Below are 23,998 nucleotides of genomic sequence, written 5' to 3' on the forward strand. Positions count from 1 at the left end.
AAACAAATATGAATGAGATCCAATGGAATGTTAAAGATAGCCTTCCATGTGGAATCTTCTTTATCATGTGTTAGTGAAACACTTATCACTCTTTGCTAGTACTTCTTGCTATCCTTTCCTTCCACCCTCTATGTTAATTACTATAGCCATGGAAATATTGCATTTTCACCATTCAAGATTCCATATATGCATTTCAAAGTTTTTAAGTTTCTCATGAGGTGTCATTTGATTATTATTCATTGTACCCTTTGGCTGAGAGTATATCACCATGTTCTTGGAGATAAAAAATGTTTGGATTGTGTATGTGAAAAGGAGCTATAGTATCTCAAATATTTCCTTAGGAACTTCAAATCTAGAGAGCCAACACATATGGTACTCTAATTAAACATGAGGATTCCTTGGGTTGCTTTTGTTAAATTGTAAGGCTCCATTAAGTAAAAAGAGACAAAATCTTTCAAGATTTACTCTGATGACATTAAATTTCTACAATTTTATGATGAACTACAATTTTCTACCACCTTATTCTATATTCGCTACAAGGAAATGGAAGCATAGCGATAGCCATTTTCGGTAAAATTTAGCACTATTCCTCAAAGTGTCACCATATATATAGTAATGAAAATAGTAACACTTTGCGATGCATATAGCAATGCTTTGTGATGCATATTGTGATACCAATAAAGATGGTATACTCCGAAAAAAAAGTGTTGAAACTCGAGTGCAACATTTTACAAGGTTGTAGTTTAACAAGTGAGAGAGAGAAATAGAGTGAAAGAGAGAGGGAGAGACCTCAAAGCAAAGGAGGTTGAGAGAGAGAAAGAGAGAGAGAGAGAGAGAGAGAGAGAGAGAGAGAGAGAGAGAGAGAGAGGTCATCGACATTGTCATTGTCACTGCCACTGCCATCTGTGCAAGAGGAGATAGGCGTAGTGAAGGAGAAGAAAAAGCAAGGAAGCATGAAGAGATTGTTCTATGAGCTTTTCTCTTCTCTATTTCTTTTTTTTTTGGAGATATGCATAGAGAGAGAGAGAGAGGGAGGGAGGGAGGGAGAGAAACAAAGAGATGGAGGAACGGGGAGAGAGAGGAACAAAGACGGGGAGAGATTAATATAGAGAGTGAGGCAAAGAAAAAGAGAGAAATAGAGAGATAGATAGAGGGTAAAATAGAGAGAGGGAGGGAGAGAAAAATGGGGAGAGGAATAGAATGGGAGAGGGAGAGGAAAATAAAAACAAGGAAAAATAGATAGATCAGAGAGAGAGAGATAAACTAAAAGAAAGAGAGAGAAAAGGAAAAAAGAGAATGAGAGGGATGGGTAGATATAAAGAGAAGGAAGGAAGAGCAAGAAATAAAGGAAAAAAGAGAATGAGAGGGATGGGTAGATATAAAAAGAAGGAAGGGAGAGCAAGAAATAGAGGGAGGGAGAGATAAAAGAAAATGAGGGAAAATAGAGAGAGGGAGGGAAATAGAGTGAGGGAGATGACACCATGGATCTAAAAATACTAAAAATAAAATCCAAACAAATATGAAGATCACTTATAATCATCCTCTTCTTTATAAACATAACTTTTCTTTTAAAAATCTCTAAGCATTTGTTAGTTCGTCCATACATATAGATTAGTCTCTATTTGGTGAGAAACTTGAAGAGAGTAAAAAGCTAGTATTTTTATCCTTTTCTAAATGGGACTCCTCTAGTGGAGCATGCACTCCTATCAAAATGGCCGCATTCACATCTCCGAGTTGTTTTGGCCATATTATATTTTCTTGATTATGATAAATCTTGTATAAAAAAGTGCATACAACTTCTTCAAAAATTTCTATCCTCTTAACATATTGAAGTTGAAATCATCTAAAAATTTATTTTGAATCGATGTGAGTTTTGCTAGTTCATGGTTTAAGTAGTATTGAAGAATATCCTTATGAAGAAAAAATATGAGTCAAAAGTGGAGACCCTTGGTATCATGCTACCACCCAACAAATCCATGGCTTTATAACAAAAATGGCCAAACCATTTGGTTCTAATAAGAACTTGAAAAAACTCAAGTATTCATCTTCTTTCTTGATGCATTCAATCAAATATTCTCCATTTGCAAAATATTTCTTTAAGATGAAAATGACTCCATTGGACCTTGTTTGCCCCATCCTAGTCATGTGATATGGTATTTGGAATACTAGGCAAAACATGAATCTTGAGAAACTTTCAAAAGCCACCTAGGATATCCCAACAAACATAAGTGCCTAGTTCCAAATACCCATAGGTTGGCCAAGAAACTCTTGATCTTACAAAATCTAAAAGGTTAAGCCAAGATGATAATAACATGCTAAAACTGATTGTGTTTTCTACATAAATGATGGTCTTGTCACCTAATGTTTAGTGTTTCATAATCTTTGTTGCCTGTTTTTTCAATAAACATCCACAACTTTATCTTTAGTATTCCTTGAGGGCACCTCAAAAGATGTTGGCATTTCAAAATAAGTGGCAAGTACCTTGGTTGGGTAGGTCTCCATATTCTACAATTTACAACATGACTCATCCATGGTGAGATTAATCATATCAAGATAATGAAAGAGATCAGCATTTGTTGAGATATTGAGCTCCACTCATGATATGCCAGGGTGACCATTGTGCATTTATGTCACTGACTTGTCAGTTGTTGCAGATGCGGTTGGTACACCGCCCATGAATAATAGCTAGATGATAGCTATCCTTATCTACTCTAGTTCATGGCTCAGTTAGTATGCCACCTTAGCTAGTTGAGTTTGGTTTGAGGCCCATATATAGGGTTCTTCTATTTCTTTGTATGAGAGTTCTTTTGGCTTACACAACTAAGAAGAGGAAAATTGTTTTCAACCTCCACCCTTATGTGTATTCCCCCATTGTGCAAGCAAGAAAGCTACAAGTGAGACTCCTTCCTTCTGTCCCATAATCTTGACATGGTATCAGAGCCTTGTTCGTGGTAAGGAGCTCAAGAAAGCAAGCCAAGCTCACGGTGTTCTGGTAAGAGTAGCAGTGTTGCTTTCATTTTTTGTTTTGGGAGCAAGTCTCTGCAGGTAGCACAGCTGGGAAGTGCAAGAGTGCATTGTCTCAGGTTGAGACGCCCTTCGCGGTAAAGTAAGAGGGCAGTATATGCTGCGGGAGTGGGCTTTAGCCCTTGGTGACCCTGTTTTTTTTATTTGAGGCCATTTCGGGGCCTGTTTTGGAGGCGGAAGTTTTCTGCACGCACTCAGGAAAAGGACAAGTTTTATGCTGTGCAGCCACTGTTCTACAGGTGGGCGAAAAGTTACTATAGAAATTGCATCATATGCCTATGCGCAAAGACATTGGGAGTTACAGAATCATCCCTTTTGCCTATTGATGCAAAATTGTCACTAGGAAGTGACTGTGTGGTCAAATACCACTTTCATCAGTTTTGCACATTTGCCCTTGTGAGGCTGAAGTTCTGTTCTTTGCAGTGACAGAATTTTTTGCAGTGTTCTGTAATGGCGTCTGATTCTCTTTCACAGATTGTCACTGAAAATCTTGACAAGAACAACTTCCAAGCATGGAAGTTTAGAATGACGAATTTCCTTATCAGAAAAGGATATTGGGAATTTGTTGCAGGAAATGAAGAAGAACCAGTTCTTCCTGATGTTCCCAATGAACAGCAAATGCAGGCATTTAAAGCATGGCATGGGAGAGCCAAGAAAGTTATGTATTGGCTGTCTATCAGCATTTCAGACTCTATGATTGTGCATATTCAGGATGCAAGTACGCCAAAGGAGGCATGGGATACTCTGTCAAAAATGTATAGCACAAATACGCAAGCGAGAAAAATGCAGCTCAAGCAAGAGTTGCACAATGTGCAAAGAGAAAGTATGAGCATCAATGACTACCACATGAAGGTGAAGAAGATCGCAGATGCATTTGCTTCCATTGGGTCGCCAGTGGAAGATGATGATTTAGTTTCTGTGACCTTGAATGGTCTAGGAAAGGATTATGCACAGTTCCGAACATCCATTTCCGTCCGTGAAAGATTTCCTGATTTTGAGGAGTTGATTGCTCTTCTAATTTCTAAGGAGCAGAGAAATGGTAGTGCATCCTCTTCAGGAGGAACTTCAAAAGAAGCTGTCTTCTACTCAAATGCTAGAAGAGGTAGAGGCAGAGGTAGAGGAGGTCGATTTGGAGGCCGTGGTAGAAATCAGAATATGCAGCAAACTCAAGAAAACCAGTCCTATGGAGGAGAATGTGGTAACTCTAGAGGCAGGGGGAGCCAAAGAGGTCGTGGTGGATGGCAAAGAGGCCAAAATGCAAACAACAATGTTGAATGCTACTACTGTGGTAAAATGGGTCATATGGCTAAAGACTGCTATAAAAAGCAGAATGACATCATGAATGGGAAATTGCAACAAGGAAGTTATGCATCTTCTAGTAGACAGGGTGATGACAGAAATGAGCATTTGTTTACGGTGCAGCACATGAACAATTCTGTGACAAGTGCACAAGAAAGCAACGATGTGTGATATGTTGACTTAGGTGCATCAAACCACATGACAAGTCATGCAGAATGGATGGAGGATGCAAGGAAAATGGAAAAACCAGGATTTGTGGAGACTGGTGATGATAAAGCACATTCTATTATGCAGATTGGAAAAATTCTTTTGTCTATGCACGATGGAAAAAAGAAATACATGTCAGATGTATTTCATGTCCCGAATATCACCAAGAATCTGGTTTCTGTTGGCCAAATGGTTGAGCAGGGCTTGCAAGTGATATTTAATCCTCATGGATGCTTTGGTGAGGATACGAAAAATAAAGGTCGCTTGATAGCAAAAGGAAATAAGAAGGGAAGAATGTTTATATTGGATGCAGATATGTCTGAATTGAGTGCAGCAATGTTTGCATATGGGACCGATGTAGTTGCAGATATTGATATCTGGCATAAACGCATTGGTCATGTTAATGTACAGCGACTTAAATCAATGCAGACCCAAAATATTGTTGCAGGATTGCCTAAATTCAAGGTTGCAGAAATGCATAAGGTATGTGAAGCCTGTCAATTTGGAAAACAGGCAAGGAAACCTTTTCCTAGACATGTTCAAGAGAGTAAGAAGCCATTGGAATTAATCCACTCTGATGTGTGGACTACTAAAGCTACATCTCTTGGAGGCTGTCATTATTTTGTCACTTTTATTGATGACTATAGCAGAAAAGTTTGGGTGTGTTTTATGAAAAAGAAAAGTGAAGTTTTTGGGCATTTCAAAACTCTTAAAGCTATGGTTGAAAAAGAAACAGGCCTGCAAATAAAATGCCTAAGGTCAGATGGAGGGGGAGAGTACCTCTCAAATGAGTTCGCAAGGTTCCTGCAGGAGCATGGCATAAAGCAGCAATATTCATGCAGTCATACCCCACAACAAAATGGAATTGCAGAAAGGAAAAACTGACATATTGGAGAGGTATCTCATGCCATGCTCAATGAAAAAGACTTGCCAGATTTTTACTGGGCTGAAGCAGTTGCTACAACAGTCTATATAATGAATAGGACTCCCACTGCAACAATACAAGGGATGACTTCAGAGGAGAGGTATACTGGTAGGAAACCAGATATTTCTCATTTGAAAATTTTTGGTTGCATTGCCTATGTACATGTGCCAGATGAGTTGAGATCCAAGTTGGATCCAAAAGCTGAGAAGTGCATCTTTATTGGTTAGTCTCTGCAGCAGAAATGGTATAGATGCTATAATCCTTCTACTCGTAAGTTTACAGTGAGCAGAGATGTTGTTTTTGATGAGATGAGTAGCTAGTATAAACCAGTAAATGTGATTGATGATGTAGATGCACAAAATGGTAATGTTGCACAGAATTCACAGCAGCAGTCACAAAATATTAGTGGACCTGGAGTGTCCTCTAGCAGTGGTTCATATCCTTCGCCATGGACAGGCAGATTGAGATTAGGAGAATCTCCTCAAAACAATACAGATAGTGGTATGGAGGTTTTACGAAAAGAAAAAGAGAAGGTAGATCAGCCCATGTTTGATGTGAATGCAGGTCACTCTTATGTGGATGGTGAATCCAGTGGCTCAGAACAGAGCATTGATGATGACTTGGGTATTCCTTCTATTGTTACACCTAGAGTAAGGAAGACCAGGGATGTTTTGAGAGCACCTGGAAGTGAACCTACTTTGCGCAGGTCTACCAGAGCTAGGTATCCTGTGGATAGGTTGAAATATGATGGATTTACAGCCATTCACTATGCATATATGGTCAAAGTGATACAGGAACCAGAACCCACTTCTTTTGAGCAAGCCATGGGAAAAGAAAAATGGGAGAAAGCAAGGGATGAAGAAATGGATTCCTTGGAAGCAAATGCTACATGGGAATCGGTACCTTTGCCTAAAGGTAAGAATGTGATTGGCTGTAAGTGGGTTTATAAGGTGAAGCACAATGCAAATGGTTTTGTGAACAGATACAAGGCAAGATTAGTAGTCAAGGGGTATGCACAAACATATGGCATTGATTATGAAGAAACATTCAGTCCGGTTGCAAGGATGGCAACCGTAAGAGCAGTCATTGCTATGGCTATATCAAAGGAATGGTCTTTACATTAGATGGATGTAAAGAATGCCTTCTTGCATGGTGATTTGCAAGAAGAGGTCTATATGGAGTAGCCACCAGGCTATGTGCATACTGTTCATCCTGAGTTTGTTTGCATGTTGAAGAAAGCATTGTATGTCTTGAAGCAAGCACCTAGAGCATGGTCTGACAAGATAGGACAATATCTTGTCATTATTGGTTTTCAGATTTCCAAGGTAGACTTCTCACTTTATGTGAGAAAAACAGAGAAAGGTATTATGCTACTTGTCATTTATGTTGATCATTTGATTATGACAGGTGACAGTGATGAAGATATCCTTTATGTGAAAATGTTATTGAAGCAGAAGTTTGAGATGAAGGATTTGGGAGAGCTGCGTTATTTCTTGGGCATTGAGGTGATTAGATCACCAAGTGGGATACAGCTCTTGCAGAGGTAGTATGGATTGGACATGTTGTCCAAATATGGGATGATAGGCTGTAATCCTATTTCAGTTCCTTTGGAGCAGAATGTGAAGCTGAGCGCAGATGCAGGTGAGCTTCTGGAAGACTCTACTATGTACAGACGCATAGTAGGAAGCTTGATTTATATGACTATTACCATGCCAGATTTGAGCTACGCTAGTGGACTGGTAAGACAATTTATGCAAGCTCCAAGGAAACCACATTTGGATGCGGCTAGATGCATACTCAGGTATGTGAAGTCCACATTGCAGTATGGACTATTTTATGAGACTGGGGTTCTGATACAGTTGCATGGATATACTGATGCTGATTGGGCTGGTAGTATTTCAGATAGACGATCTACCAGTGGATATGTGTTCTCTTTTGGGAGTACTGTTGTCACTTGGAGTAGCAAGAAACAACCTACAGTTTCCTTGTCGAGCACAGAGGCTGAGTACAGGGGTGCAATAATGGCTGCATGTGAGGTAGCTTGGTTGCATAAGCTACTTTATGATATGCATCAGTCTACGGATGGGCCAGTTGTCATTTATTGTGACAACATGAGTAGTATACACTTGGCAAATAACCCAGTCTATCATGCTAGAACAAAGCACATTGAGGTGCATTATCACTATGTGTGAGAGAGGGTTCTACTAGGTCTTATTGATCTAGTTTATTTCAGCATAGAGGATCAGGTAGCTGACATATTCACAAAATTGGGCACAGAGAAGCTGCACAAGTTCAGAGACCTGCTTGGTGTGCAAGAATTGGGATTGAGCTCGAGGGGGAGTGTTGAGATATCGAGCTCCACTCGTGATATGCCAGGGTGACCATTGTGCATTTATGTCACCGACTTGTCAGTTGCAGATGCGGTTGGTACACCGCCCATGAATAATAGCTAGATGACAGCTATCCTTATCTACTCTAGTTCATGGCTCACTTAGTATGCCACCTTAGTTAGTTGAGTTTGGTTTGAGGCCCATATATAGGGTTCTTCTATTTCTTTGTATGAGAGTTCTTTTGGCTTACACAACTAAGAAGAGGAAAATTGTTTTCAGCCTCCACCCTTGTGTGTATTCCCCCATTGTGCAAGCAAGAAAGCTACAAGTGAGACTCCTTCCTTCTCTCCCACAATCTTGATAGCATTATGTAGTAAGACTCTTATTTAACTAGGAAAAAAGCTATCCTTTTTTAGGATTATCCTCAACACACACATGTATTCTTCTCCACCAAGACCCTTTATCACATCGGGACAGAATCCAAGGTTGTCGAAATGGCCTAATGTGCATTGGAAAATCTGGGTTGTTCCAACCATATCATACTTTTTGTCCAAATTATTACAAGTGTTCATGCACTTCAAAATGAGCATGTTATAACATAGTTATCATAGACTTACAAGATATGCCATTGTAGGAGGATATCATGAGATTCAAGTTTAGTCTAGCAAATTTTATAATGTTGGAAAATTTCAATGCATGAATTATTATGGATATGCAACTTTAAGTGTTATTGATGAGCTTATATGCACGGAATTGGATATAGTTGAAGTGGGTTTGTATACACCTCATGAATAGATTTGATTGAGTATGGGAGAGACTTTCTTCCCTTACGTAGCATACATGATCTATGAATTGCAATACTCTATCTTGCTAGCCATATTTAGATACACTTATTAGAACAATAAAGTAGGTACCACAACAATAGACTACTTAAGAGAGTCATCGATATTTATATTTAATGTACAAGACTTCACTATCTGGGTCTGGTCTAGGTAGACCTATGGGGTTGGCTTTGCAATTACACAAGGGATATCAACTCCATTATCTAGATTACCAAAATACTACTTCAATAGAGAGAGAGAGATAGAGAGAGAGAGAGAGAGAGACACACACACATAGAAATTCATAGTTAGTTAGGTGAGCATTTGAACTCTTACTTTCCACATTTGTCTTTAGAATAGAGCTTCACTGAGATCAAGACTTCAATAAAGTTCAACAATGAGATCAAAGCTTCAATAAAGCTCAATATAGGATCTCTCTCTCTCTCTCTCTCTCTCTATCTATCTATCTCTTTTCTTCCCCATTAGACCCCACAGTGCATAGGGATTACTTCCAAGGTCGTACAAAGTGTAAGAAGCTGAGAATAAGGAATTAGTGTAAATAACATTGATATTATGCCATGTCACACTGACATTGGTATAAAAGGAGAGGGCATGTAATTTTACATATCTTTTTGACACATTAATACAATTACAATCTTTCTCTCCCTTCTTGATCACAGCTTCTATGGCTTCCCCTTCTTTCCTGTCTTTCTCTCTCTAAATCTACTCTTTCTCTCTCCTCATCACTCTTCTTCTCTCTCTTCCTGCAGTCTTTCTCTCTCTTCTGCAGTCTTCTCTCTCCCTAGTTCACTCTCTGATAAGTGGTATCAGAGCTTGAGTCTTTGATCCATTCTTTTCTTCCATTTTCAGTCCCATTTTCCTATTTCAAAATCAATTTCAGGCAAAAATGGTACAAGACAGTGACTAGTGGAGTGCTGCAAGACATGTACAGTTAGTAAGAGACTACATCTGGAGATATCCAAGGTCAAATATGGCGGGTAATGGCTTAAATGGCTGGACGTCATCAAATTTTATGCAAAATTGGAGGTAATTAGGGTAAAGGATGGTTAACTGGGCTTAGTTTGGGGTTCAACTATGGTCACTTTTCAAAACAGGTCTTCCTTTCCTCTTTCTCCAAGATTTTGCCAATCTTTCATGGAGTTGCAGCAGAGATCTTCTCCTAGCTTTCAGCCATGAGGTTTTTACATCATATCGCCTTGCCGCCGGTTGCATATAAGTAGAGTTACTGGAAGGTGTGCTGAGAAGGAGTAATCGCATGAATTTGAGGACGTTCTTGGACTCGTCAGTGTCTAAAATTGTATGGAATCTGAGTTTTTTGCGGATCTCCTCCATTCCCAACTCCTGCAGCAGATCCAAGATCTCCCTCTACTAATTTCAATGCACAGAATTGTAAAATTGCAATTGCATTCAAACTAAGATCCTGATTAAGTCTGCTATTTTTTAATGCAATAAGACAATTAATACAATATGTGAATGTAGTTGTCTCTGTTTCGGTTATGTATGGAAAATACTCTCTGACTATTTTCTCGATTGTCTCAAAAGCCAACAATACTATGCTTTTGTGGACATCTATCGCTGTTGTGGTGAAGACCATGAACATGATTTGGAGATGAGCCAGAGACTGAATCCTTCAAGAACTCAGCTCTTCTGCGGATCTCCTCCATCCCCAACTCCTGCAGCAAATTCATTTGAATTAGGTCCTACAAAACGTGCTGACTCTAAAGGCCGCAATAGTTGAATAAGCACAACAAAAGCTGAGTGGAACCATCTGCTATTGTGCAACTTGCTGCGGAGTAAAAGCCATTGTACTCTCCGCATGATTACCAAGCCTTGAAGTTGGAACCTGTGAACCAGTTGTTGAACCATTGGCCCAAGCTGTGAGATCTTGAATCTCCACTAAAGGATCAGAAAACATAGACCTCTGTTGAATAGTTGATGGCCCAGCCTTCTCTTTCTCTCTAGTATTTGAAAGTCTCCATGACAAGCTCGATTCGAGAGCTCCCTGAGCCTGCTCTAGGTATTAACTTTGCTAGAGATAGCTTGGAGGATCAGGATTGGCTCTCTCTCATGGCTGTTCATAGCGATTCATGGCTATATGCAGTAGCCTTTTACTATTGTGCTCGTTTCAACCAACAAGAGAGAAAGCGGTTGTTTAAGGAAGCATAAGGCGGAACTCTACTGCTGGCATCATCTTCATTCAACAGAGGCTCTGACCCATCAGATTCAACAGTCTCTCTATTGTCTTTTGAAGACTCATCTTCAAGAAGACACAGGCTCTTTTGCAGCCTTGTTTCATCCTTTACCATAAGCTGCCTCAGCAGTGAAGTCTTTTTAGAAGGCCCCAACATTTTGAAGTTGGAGGTGATTTCATTACAGCATCTGTAGATTGGTCGTATAACAGAAATATTGAACAATGCAGTAGATCATATCCACATGAAACAGCATGCCCTTGAGGGAGTTTAGAAATTTAGTCAAGAAGGGGATAGTGGCATGCTCCCATTGTGAGCTTCCTTCTCAAGTGAAGGCAACAACAGTTTACGAAACACTTCTATATTTCCAGTTCTGGATTTGATTTTTGAAACTGCTTCTTCTTTGATGGCCACCGGACCTTACCTCATGCAGAGACAAATTTTTGCAAAGAATGTCATTACTAGCATGCTCTGAATAATTGCATAAATATTCTGTAAATGCAAGTTTCTTTCCTAGCTGTAATGACAAGATTGACAAGCACTCTGGCATGTGATGGATTACTATTTGACTAGAAGGCATAGTAGTTAAAAAGGAAGGACCATGCTGACAATGTTGCAGCTCTCACTTTTATAGAAGGCTTGTTTACTCGAAAGTCTGATCTGAGTGGTGGTTTCTCCTATGTTACATACACTCCAAAGCACATCCATGACTTGCTTTGTTGCTATGAAGTTGACCGAGCTTAAAAAGCATGTAACAACAAGAGCTCCCAAGGCTTCAAATTGAGCTAGATCATGTGTTTCAAGGGACCTTGAGATTTCAGAGAGTGAGCTTGATTTCTCAGTCATGAGTGTCATGTGCTGTTGTTGAGAAACTTTTAGCTCAACCTCCCATACCACATGCTTTTCTTCTACACTTGGAGAATTTCTTTGCTTTAGCTTATCGGCATTTGAGTTGCTCTGTTTCAGCTAGGGTGTTGTAATAACAAGAAAAATTTGGAAAAGTTGCTACAGAAATTAGTAGCATCATTCTAATGACAAAGAAACAACTGGAATTGATACTAGACATCATAAGCTTCGAGTGGAGCTATCAAACGTTTCATTTGGACACATAATTCTCAAGCTAGAGCCTATTTAGTACTGATAGTTCACTAGCAGTTCACTGTGGACAGTTCTAGAAATTCTTAAACAGAGAGGGGTATTGCTACTCCTAAATTCAAACCAGGATTTCTACTTGATACTAGACATCCTAACCTTCGAGTCAAGCTATCATACACCTTATTTGGACTTATATTTTTCAAGGAAGGGCCTTCTTTTGGTCTGCATGTGTTGAATCTCAGGGCAGGGTACAATTGAATATGTCTGCTGGTCCTGATTTGAGGACTGTGTACTTTGGGAGTATGCATGTCAGATGAATGAAACAAGAATTTTAAGGCAAGGACAGGAACAACATATCTCTTCAACTTGACTATAATGGGAGCTGAGATCAATAGCTTCAGCTCTAGTGAACAAGGTTGGCTTTAAACACACGCTAGAATTGACAAACTTGGAGTTTTGATTTATTAGTGTATTGCTCTTATAAAGGCAGTTATGGAAAAAACAACAAGACCTGAATTAAATGCTTATGCTTATGGCCAACATCTATATGCTGATGGTACACTTGAATCAAATGCTTATGCTTATGGACAACATGTATATGCTGATGGTACACACTATGATCTACATGCATCTTATGAATATGAATAGCAACAACATGCAAATGAATATGAGCAGTATGCAAGTACATCTGGACAGCATGTTAATGCTTATAAATATGATGTACCATATCATAATGTAGAGTATCATTCCATTGAACCTTGGCAGCAGAATGGCTATTATGGTCAACATGCTTATGCTTATGAGCATCCACCTCTTCAACAACAAGATTTGGATAATGAACAACATGATCAACAAGAGGATGAGCAAGAAGAAGACCAAGAAGATATACGAGCCCAAGAAGATGTACAAGGGAACAATGAAGAGCAAGATGTACAAGCTGATGGTATCTTCGTTGATGAATTACATGAGGCACTTGCAGATGAGCAAGATGTACAAGCTGATGGCATCTTCGTTGATGAATCACATGAAACACTTAGAGATGTAGATGGTCATGTTGAAGGTTTTAGACTCCTAGAGAAACCTCATGATGATATTTTTGGGCATCAGTTTACACTTAATCAAGGTCTACAATAGCCATTGAACGCATTTGATAATGAATACCTTGATTATGGTTATGATGACTGGCACATGTCTGATGATGATATAATACACGATTTGGGCATACATGAATATGAAGATGGCATTGTGCTTCCCTATGATCCAGGGGATTATGGATGTGATCATGGATTTGATTATGGGGATACTTCATCGTATCCATTTGATGTGGGTGGATTGGAGTTTGTGGTTGAGAGGCATTCTATTCTCTTGGACAATCATTATGACGGAATACCTTTTGATCCAGGAGGTTTTGAGTAGGATTTTGCACCTTAATTAGGCCAACATCCATATTGGGGTTTAGAATTTTCATCTTTGTGAGGCTTATTTGGCTAAAAATTAGTCCATTTATCTCTGGTTCTATTGCAGACAGTTTCTTACTGTTTTGGTTCAGCTTTAATTCTGGTTTGATTACAAAAGAAGGATATCTATATGGCTTGCAAGTATGTCTAATGAGTTTTCTTTTGACTCATACCACACTTGATTTGGATATGCCCATCACAAGATATCTCCATTTTACTACAGCAGGTTCTGTAGTAGACAGCAAGTTGTCTATTTCTTGCAGGTGTCCTTTCTGGGAGTTATGATGGTTCAGTTTTCAGTTTTATCATTTCAAAATGGATATTCACATGGCCTATTCACTTTTCCCACTTATGATCTCTCTATTACTTAGTACAAACTAGTGCTTTTCCTATTTTTGTAGCCCTTGTATCAGAGTAGTACTCTGTTTCATCTATCCTTTTCTAGTCTTTCAGGTTTGTTTTTTAGGACAAAAACTTTTGGGAAGGGATGGATTGTAAGAAGCTGAGAATAAGGAATTAGTGTAAATAACATTGATATTATGCCATGTCACACTGACATTGGTATAAAAGGAGAGGACATGTAATTTTACATATCTTTTTGACACATTAATACAATTACAATCTTTCTCTCCCTTCTTACTCACAGCTTCTATGGCTTTCCCTTCTTTCCTATCTTTCTCTCTCTAAATCTAGTCTTTCTCTCTCCTCGTCACTCCTTCTCTCTCTTCTGTATTCTTCTCTCTCCTCTTTCTCTCTCCCTACTTCACTCTCTGACACAAAGGGCAACCCACTCATAGTAGGGTCCACATTTTTTTGGCCATGTTGTCACCTTCACATTGTTATAGCCACGATCTTCTTGCATGTGCACCATGATTCTCTAGTCAAAGCATGGCATGAGAGAGAAGATGTAAATCTTGAGAAATCTCATGCCTACTGAGATCTACTCTTTGTCCATGACTCTTCTTTTGGGCCTTATCATGACTTTAGAGCATGCCCAAGACTCTTGTCCTACATCATTAAAAAAACAAACTTTAAAGACTTTCCAGAGCACAATTTAATTTTCTAGAAACTTCCTTTAGAGTATATCATAGAGTCATAGATCATCAAAAATATAATATTTAAAAACTTTTTTGAGCAAAATCCCATTTTCTAAAAACTCCATGTAGAGTATGTCATTGAGTTGTTTAAATACTTTTGTGTTCTTACTGTAATGTTTCTTAAAGTTTTCTATTGTTGGAGATATGTATAGCTCGCCCTATCTAGACTAGGTCTCACCTATATATATGTAGATTGTGATGAATATGATATAATCTTTGGGAGTATATATGGTGTGTCTCTTCTCTCTCTATCGCATCTCTACATATCTTCTTTCTCTACATTCCAACATGGTATCAGAGCTATGTAAATTAACTATAACCAATTCCTTGAAGAAGACAATTAGGAGGTATACCTATGTAGTATCTCTTCTATTCTTGATTCATGTTCTTTTTATGCTTAAATTTGATGTAGTATGTATGTTATTTGCATCTTATGTTATGAATATTAAGGGTAGAAGAAGTTCACTCGATCATCATAGATCATCATTTAGATTGCAAATATGTTGAATTGTAGATATGCCTTGCTTGGAAACCCTAAAAGTTTCTATTTGGGAAACTCTTAAGGAAATACCTTTCTCAAGAAAACTGATTTTTGTGAGGTGCTAGGACTCACAAGCTTTCTTTCCATCAAATCCATGCTCAATTCGTTATGTGTCAAAAGTTATGTCAGCACAAAAATGTATATCAAGACTGGACCATAACCTGGACCATCAGTGTCAACTAATAGACTTGTATGCGCCCATCCCATGAAGTGTGTTTATTAAAAATGAGAAAAAAGTGCAGTGAGGGGGAATTACTTTAATGAAGGGTTCATTTTAATAAATTATTAACAATGGATGACATTTTATTAGGTTATAAATCTTAATAAGAAAATGGTGGTTCCTTCTTAAAATTTAATTACAAATTATTAAGGTGAAACGGTGCTTTAGCGCAACCCAGACTACGATGCCCAAACTAGGTCTCTAAATGCAAATTCCTTAATTAAAACTTAAGAGTAATGTGGAGCGTTTTTTTGCGAGCACATGCTCTTGTGACAGCTAGTTCATTTTTATTACAAATTAAGGTGCCTCTAAAGCGCACGTAGCGTGTGCAAAGTGAATGACTGGTTGATTGGTAAATTATTAAATTGTGTGTTTAGCGCGAATGCGCGTGGAAAATGTGGGTGAATAGATAGTTCATTTTAACAATTAATTTGTGATTAAGGGGGAATGAAAATAAATGAAGCTCACAAAATAAATACTTGGAAGGGGTGTGTATGCAATGGCTGGAAGGCGCATGGAAGAGTCCCCCAAAAGCAATGAATCCAGTCAAACAAAATCAAAGACCACTGATGACTGAACAACAAAGACAACACCTTAGTGGGTTTGATAATTTTTAATATTATGATTTACTATTATGATTTAATTAATTATTATTATTTGTTTAATTTTATATTTTATTTATTTGGCATTTTAAGTGTGTTTGCTTTGGTTTTATAATGTGGTTTGATTAATTTATTTTATTAAGAGTTTTGGTTTGTTTTATGTGTATTTTTCTATTTTTGTTTTTTAATAAATCGTATGTGGTTGTTTTTTTCTCAAAAGAAATAATAATTAAATATGAATATGTGATGAAGGAAAAAAAATAAAATTTCAACCATTTAGGAAATATCCACAATTTATGTTAGGAAAATAAGATTTGGATTGTTATTAAAAAAAAAACAATATTGGGGCCTTATAAGAAAATATTTTAAAGAAAAAAATAAATAGAAAAAGATCAGGGGGTGGGTGGAGTTTTTTAGATTTTTTTGTATTTTTTACTAATTTAAATGAGTTTTCTATATTTTTAAGGTAATTCTGAAGGATTTGACAAATATTTAATTTTTTTGTAATTTTGAAGGTGGAAATTTCCACCCAAAAATTTTCAGAAATATAGGAGAATTTTTTTTAAAAAGGGAATTTTTTAAAGTTGAAACAAATTTATAAATTAACTAAATCAATTAGATCAGGGAAATCAGGTTAGTTTGGTAGGTAGGGTCAAATCAAGTCAACTTTAGTCATGATAGGCTGGGTAAGTCAGGTAAGTCAGACTAAGTTAAGTCAGGTTAGTCAAGGGGGACTAGGTTAGTCTGGCTCTGGGTTAGTTAGGTAAGCTAAGTCAAGTCAGGTTAGGTTAATCTGGGTTAGTCTACGTTAGTTAGGTAAGCTAAGTCACGTCTAACTAACCTAGATTAGGCTAACTAACCTAGGGTTAGTTAGTAGGGTGGGGACTAACCTAAGGTAGGTTAGTTAGATTAAGGTTAGGTTAACTAGACTAGGGTTAATTAACCAGACTAGAGTTAGTTTAACTAACTTAAGGTTAGATTAACCTAAGTAAGATTAGATTAACCTAAGTAAGGTTAGATTAACCTGATTAAGGTTAGATTAACCTAAGTAAGGTTAGATTAACCTAAGTAAGGTTAGTTGAACTAATGTATGATTAGGTTAACTAATTGAAGGTTAGTGTAACTAACCTATGGTGGCAAGGAGGGAGGAGGAGAAGGGGGAGGAGGAGGAAGAGGGGGTGGAGGAGCAGGAGGAGACGGCGAGGCCGGCACGGGTAGGAGGAGGGCAGCGTGGAAAGGACGGCGGCGGAAGTTGAGCTTGAGGAGGAGCGAGGGAGGCCGGGGCGTGTGGAGGCGTCGTCGGCGGCAGCGTTTTCGGCAAGGGCGACGCTAACGGCGGAAGAGGGAGGGAGAGGAGGAGGGGCTACAAGGAGGGAAGGGGGAGGAGCGGCTGCGGGGAGGAGGAGGAGGAGGTTGCAGGGCGCCACCAAGAGGATGGAGACGCAAGCCACTAGAAGGGTGGAGGTGGCGCTGGACAGGGCAAGGAGGGCCGCCAGAAGGAGAAAGGTCGCTGTGGGTGGAGTGGCAGACCGCGAGGCAGGAGGAGGGGAAAGAAGGAGAGGTTGAGGGAGAAGAGAGAGAAGAGGTGGAGGGAGGAGGAGAGAGAAGAAGAAAAAGAAGAAGAAGAAGAAGAAGAAGGAGAAGCAGGAGAGGAGGAAGGGGAGAGAAGCGTGAACCGATATCGACATGTACGTAGGTTTGTGTTTTTTTTTTCTCTTTTTTTTCTTTTCTTTGACTGCATGTGTGTTTATTATTTTTTAATTATTTTCTCATATATATATATATATATATGGTTTTCCTTGGGATGTATAAGTGTGTGTTCGTGATTCCTTTTTTTTTGTCTCTTCCTTCTTTTGCTTTTTTTGTTTTTGTTTTTTAAAAGTTAGATTATTTATTTAGTTATTTATTTCTTTCTTTCTTTATGCAGTTTCTTTGTTTGTTTTTGTTTGAAATTGTGTGCATAGCGTTTTTTTTTATTTTTTTTCCTTGTGATATTCAATAATGAAAAAAAAAGAAAAGAACATATTTCCGGCCCGTATACATGCGTTGGCAGGGGTTAAAAATTTTTGCAATGATGGGTTCAAACGGACAAGGATGGGAACACACGAGCCACGGGCACCACGGGGGTGTCCCGGGGCGCATAAAACCAAAAAGAGGTGCGTTCACACGTGAGGCGAGAAACACGATTAACGGGAAAAATAAAGAAAATTTAATAAAAACCAAATCTTTTGGCGGATCAAAAATCCGTAAAAAGGAAAAATGGGTGGGGGGACGAGGGAAAAATGTTGAAAATATGCGACACGGGTTTCGGGACAAAATTAGGGTGTTCACATGGGAAAAACGCAAAAAAAACTTGAAAACGCATACAAGTATTAATCTCGGAAAATCGGCACGTTAGAATGAAATCTAGAAAGAAGGAAAAGTGTGCAGAACAATGTGTCCAATGACCCTATCATGTCAAAACACAGTTCCGATCGAGATAGGATGCATTCACATGGAAAAAAACCCCAGAAATAGGCTAGAAAATGGACTCAGAAATTATTACGTGAAGAACCGTGCATCGGAATAGCAGGCGGTAAAAAGGAAAAATGTCTAGGAAAAAGGAATTCACAGGACTAGAACATCAAAGCTTTGTTTAGGGGAAATTAGGAAGGGTTCACATTAAAAAAACACATAAAATGCATTTAAAAATGCTCAAAAAATTAATAACTAAAAATCTGGCAATCGAAAGAGGGGGGAGGAAAAAGAAAAAAGTGGGGGAAAGGTTGGTAGGACACGACTGTTAAATCAAACTAGAATTCTAGTAAAAATAGGGAAGGTTCACATGGAAAAACGTGAAAAAGAGACACGGAAAATGTCCGAAAACCCGCAAAAATTAATAACGGATGAACTGTGCATTGAAAGGAGACAGAGTAAAAAAGAAAAATGTCAAGGAGAAAGGGTAGGACAGGCTTGACTCATCAGATCAGGGTTCCGAAGCAATCAAGATGCGTTCACATGAAAAACTCTCCAATTTACGGGAATTACTTCAAAAAGTAATAACTTGAAAACCGTTTGGCGGAACAGGGGTCAGTAAAAAGGAAAAATAGGTAGTTCAAAGGGACAAACAGGGCTATAAGGTTAGATGGAGCTTTTAGTGAACGTAAGGTCCACTCGAATGAAAGAAGCGCAAAACCCAGAATAAGGGCAACAAACGGTCACGAAACAACCCCTAGGACAGCGTGAAATAGAACATAAGGGTGGGGAAAGGACCCCATCAGGGCAACATAAAATCACAGCATAGATGCATGATTAGAACAGGGTGTGTCCACAGGGATATGCAACATAGACGCATAGGGACGCGTCCCCACACTTAAGACCTTAGCAGGAAGGGTAACCCAACATCAAGGACATGGTACCTCACATCAGACCAAAGACAACGTCCCCACACTTAAAACATGACCATCACTGAGAGATAGAAGGCGTAGGGTTAGAAAAACTTGGCCTATATTGCCGAGAAGGAATGTCGACTATCCATGTTGCGTCTGGTGTCGTTGTGTCGGCTGGAGGAGGTAACAAGGTATCTTCACAATGCTCGTCACATGTCCTTGGTGGTAGGGATCATGCGGCAGTACCCGGGGAGGTAGCTGGTTGAAGGAATCACTGGAAATTCATCGATAATGAGGGATATTGCACTCAACTCACGATCACTCAAATGGATTGAAAGAGCAGGCACTCGCCCCATGACTAATATCACTCGAGGAAATCAGGATGAAAACCCAGAGCTCACACCCAGTTTAGGAATTGACAAAGGAATGGTGCAGAGGGAGTATGCCAGGGTGCACAATGGATGATACATTAGTGTATCCAACCCGTCGGGCATAGGTGCAAGGAGAAAGTCCAGGGAGCCTTGTAATGTAGTGTATAGAATAGAGGGATTTGTCCTATACTGATGGCAAAAACACAGCCCGTGTGGGTGCATAGGGAAACGAAAACGTACCTGACTCCAAAGGTCGTAACGTCCCTCAATCCTCACCTCTCGGTAATTGATTGAAGAAACTCCAGTCACACTCAGCCCACCCTTTGTCTCACGCTCTGTTGAAAGATACAGAGGGCAGCCATTTCCTGAAACCCATTGATGTAATCCTCACGGTCACTTGTGCAAAGGTTGTATGCCTTGTGCACATTTGATGGTGCAACTGTGCATCTCGCCCTGTGCCGGCATACAGTGCAAGAAGGAAGGCCAGGGAGCCTTATAGTACAATGCATAAGAACAAATCGTTCTTTGTGCATTGAGAGGCCCTTCCCGTACGTGCAACACTCCATTCACACTTCTCACCTCTCATTTGATTTGAAAGGAAAGACTGGTCACTCACCCCACCCTCTGTCTCACTCTCTGATAGATACAGAGGACAGTCCATATTCACATGCCCATCCGGTTAGGATGAAAGCTCACATCACTCAAGGGGTTGGTGATGAAGATCATGTTGGCTGTTGTTGAGGCGTACCCAGGGAGGCAGCCTACAAATCTCATACTTCAATGATTTGTAAGAAGAGTCATCTGTTAAGAAGGGCAATCGGATTGATCTTGCAACAACAGCGCACCAAGGGAGGTGGCTTCAAATTGCTTGCTGAAAAGGTTCTACTGGTGAGTCAGCTATCCTGAACTACGGGGTGTTACCTTCTTTTCCACAGTCAGCTTCTCGCCCAAGGGTGTTTCCACCTTTTCTTGGAACAAGGCCTGTTATGACAGGGAATTTCTTCATTTTCTCCCATAACAGTTTTGTTTGTTTTTGTTTTTGTTTTTTTCTTATTTTCTTATCTTTTTTTTCTTTTTTTTTCTTTTTTTTTTCATTAAGAAAGAGAATGGTAGAAATACCCTGTGTCAGGACCAACCTCGCCACCATTGTCGGATCAGACGAGAAGAGAATAATGTCAGATTGAGATGTTTCCACGAGGGGATAGTAGAACGAGACCGCCTCAGGAGGAGAATCATAAGGGCTATCAGAAGCACGACAAGAAGGACAGTGCGGCACCCAAAAGGGAAAGGGTAGGTCAATTGTGATTGTCAAGGTCCCCAAGGAGGAAAATACTTCTTTAGACGAAAGCCATTGATGAGGAAAGGATCATCAGAGGCATCAACGGTCTGCAACTAAACAGAGCCGTTAAGATTGACGGCTAGTACCTTGTACAGGCCCATCCACCATTGTTGAAGCTTGCCAGGAAACTTACCAAATCTCGAATCATAGGCTAGAACAATATCACCTTCTTTGAACTCCATGTGCTTGATGAAACTGTCATGATAGGCCTTGCGTCGCGCTTGAGTGGTTTCTATGCACTGTAGGGCCATCCGGCGGATTTTATCCAAGCATTCCAAGTGCAGGAGATGGCATTGCAGTGACTCACTATCTCCCAAGCATTCTTTAACTGCCACTCGCAAGGAGGGCAATTCCAGCTTAACAAGGAAGACAGCTTCTGTACCATACACTAGCTGGAAAGGGGCATGTCCTGTAGTTGCCTTATGGGAGGTTCTGTACGCCGAGAGGGCCTCTATAAGTCGATCCTCCCAGTCGTGACGATGTGCGGTAATCGTTCATGTCAGAATCAAGAAAAGGATACGATTGGTGACTTCAACTTGGCCATTGGCTCTGGGATAATAAGGAGTGGATTTGCGATGGCGGATCTTATATAATTCGGTTAGCTCCTTCATGATTTTGTTAAGGAAATGAGTACCTCTGTCACTTACCAGCTCAAGGGGACTGCCAAAATGGGTGATAATATTCTCGTATATGAACAATGCGACACTATTACCATCGTCCCGCTTTAGGGTTTTATCTTCACACCACTTTGTGACATAATTCGTACATACTAGGATGTATCTATTCTGCTTCCCTCTGGTGGCTGGATCAATGGGACCCACAAAATCAATCCCCCACTTCTCAAATGGCTTTAGTGGAAGAATGGGCTGCAGTGGCATGGCACTTGTTTTGGTGGGTTTCCCCATTCGTTGACAAGCATAACATCTTTTACAGTAATCATATGCATCCTTGTGCAGGGTCGACCACCAGTATCCTGCTAATAGAGCCTTCCTGGCTATCGCTTCTCCTGCAAAGTGTCCACCACATGGTTCATCATGGCATGCTTTCAGTACTATGCCGATTTCATCTCCTGCGACACATCTTCGCAGCACTTCATCTTTGCCTCTTTTGTACAGTGCACCGCCTAGCAAAGTGTAGGGGACTGATTCTAACAAAAGCTTCTTCCTTTCACGACTTGAGATGCCACGAGGATACTATTTAGTTGCCAAGAGGTTGGCTATGTCTACATACCAGGGAGTGACTATTTCAACTAGAAACAAGGAAGCATCAGGAAGGTCTGGATCATCATGTTCCTCTTCTTCTGTTTGAGGGATCCATGATAGATGATCGGCTGGGACATGGGAACGACCAGGCTTAGTGATACTTCGAAGTCAAACTCCTAGAATAAGAGCAACCATCCCATCAGCCGTCCTTCAACATCTTCTTTGTTCATCAAGAAGGACAGGGCTTCATGATCCACATAGAACTTGAAATGTGTGGACAATAGATAGTGTTGAAACTTCTCCAGCGCAAACACCATTGCCATGCACTCAAGCTCTGTCACTGTATAGTTCCGTTCCCTATCAGTGACCTTTCGGCTTGCATAATATATTGGTTGATCTAATTTCGAGGAGCCCTTTTGACATAGGATAGCACCTAGCCCTTCAACGAATGCATCTGTGTGCACATGGAACTCCTTCGTCCAATCAAGAGGTTGTAAAATAGGTGCTTGGATCAGGCACTATTTTAGGGTATTAAAGGCCTCTTCACAGTCATTAGTCCAAAGGAAATCATCTTCTTTCCTTAGGAGCTTGTGCAGAGGGGCTGCCTTGGTTGCAAAATGCGCAATAAATCTTCTATAATAGCCCACATGGCCAAGAAATCCTCTCAATTGCTTAAGGTTTGTTGGTGCTGTTAAAGTGACAATCTTTTCAATCTTTGCTAGGTCTGTTGCAATCCCTTGTGCAGAGACAATATGGCCCAAAAGAACTCCCGAGGAGACGCAAAAGACACATTTGTCGGGGTTGAGAGAAATCCCATACTCTCGACGTCTGTCAAATCATTGCTTTAGGTGTCCCGAGTGCTCATGGATCAAACTATAGACACAAAAGTCATCAAGATACACCTCTATGAAATCATGGAGATGATTCTGGAAGGCAGCTATCATTACTCGTTGGAAGGTGATAGGAGCATTACAAAGTCCAAATGGAATCACTCTATAGGCATAGGTCCCCCATTCTATGGTGAAGGTTGTTTTGGATTGGTCCTCTTCTGCAATTTGGACTTGGTTATATCCACTGAATCCATCCAGGAGGGAATACAGCTCATGACCTGCCACTGTGTCCAACAGTTGGTCTGTAAAAGGGATAGGAAAATGATCCTTCTTCGTCTTCAAATTGAGCTTTTGAAAGTCAACACATATTCTGAGTTTCCTGTTCTTCTTGGATACTACCATAATGGGCGAAACCCATTCACTGTTAGCCATGAAATAAATGAACTCGGCTTCAAGGAGTTTCAATAATTCGGCCTTCACCAGAGCAGAATAATTAGGATTCATTCATCTTTGTCTTTGCCTTACAGGTTTGGCATCAGGCTCTAGGTCAATGCGATGTTGGCATACTGTGGAATCAATCCCCTTCAAGTCTTTATATGACCAAGCAAACACGTCTAGGTTCTCTTTGAGTAGGTCTCGAAGGACCACCAATTCCTATTTTGGAAGATTGAGACCCACTTTCAGGTGACGTTCAGTACCCTCAACATCCAGGAACGTTACTTGTCTTTCACCTTCCACTTTGCGGATAAATGTCCCACGGATTGCTTCCAGGTAGAGGTTTGACTCTTTCAAGAGAGTCATATCCTCGTCTGATGTCCCACTAGAACTAGTATCCTCCTTCTGAACAGATGACTCATTTGTCTGTTTAAGTTGCTAGAAGGATATCAAAGCTTTGTTTGCTTTTGTTTGAGTGGTGACCTCTTCACGACTCAAGGCTTCATCTTCAGAGGATGCGTCCAAGAATGTCACATAGCACGGACCTGCTAGAGGTCGTGACTTTGAGGGCTTGGGCTTCTATTGACAGGGAGCATCATCATTATCTTTTCTTTGGACTGAACAG

Source organism: Lygodium microphyllum, chromosome 2, assembly GCF_053477565.2.
Source record: "Lygodium microphyllum isolate KBCC chromosome 2, Lygodium_microphyllum_v1.1.10, whole genome shotgun sequence".
NCBI lineage: Eukaryota > Viridiplantae > Streptophyta > Polypodiopsida > Schizaeales > Lygodiaceae > Lygodium > Lygodium microphyllum.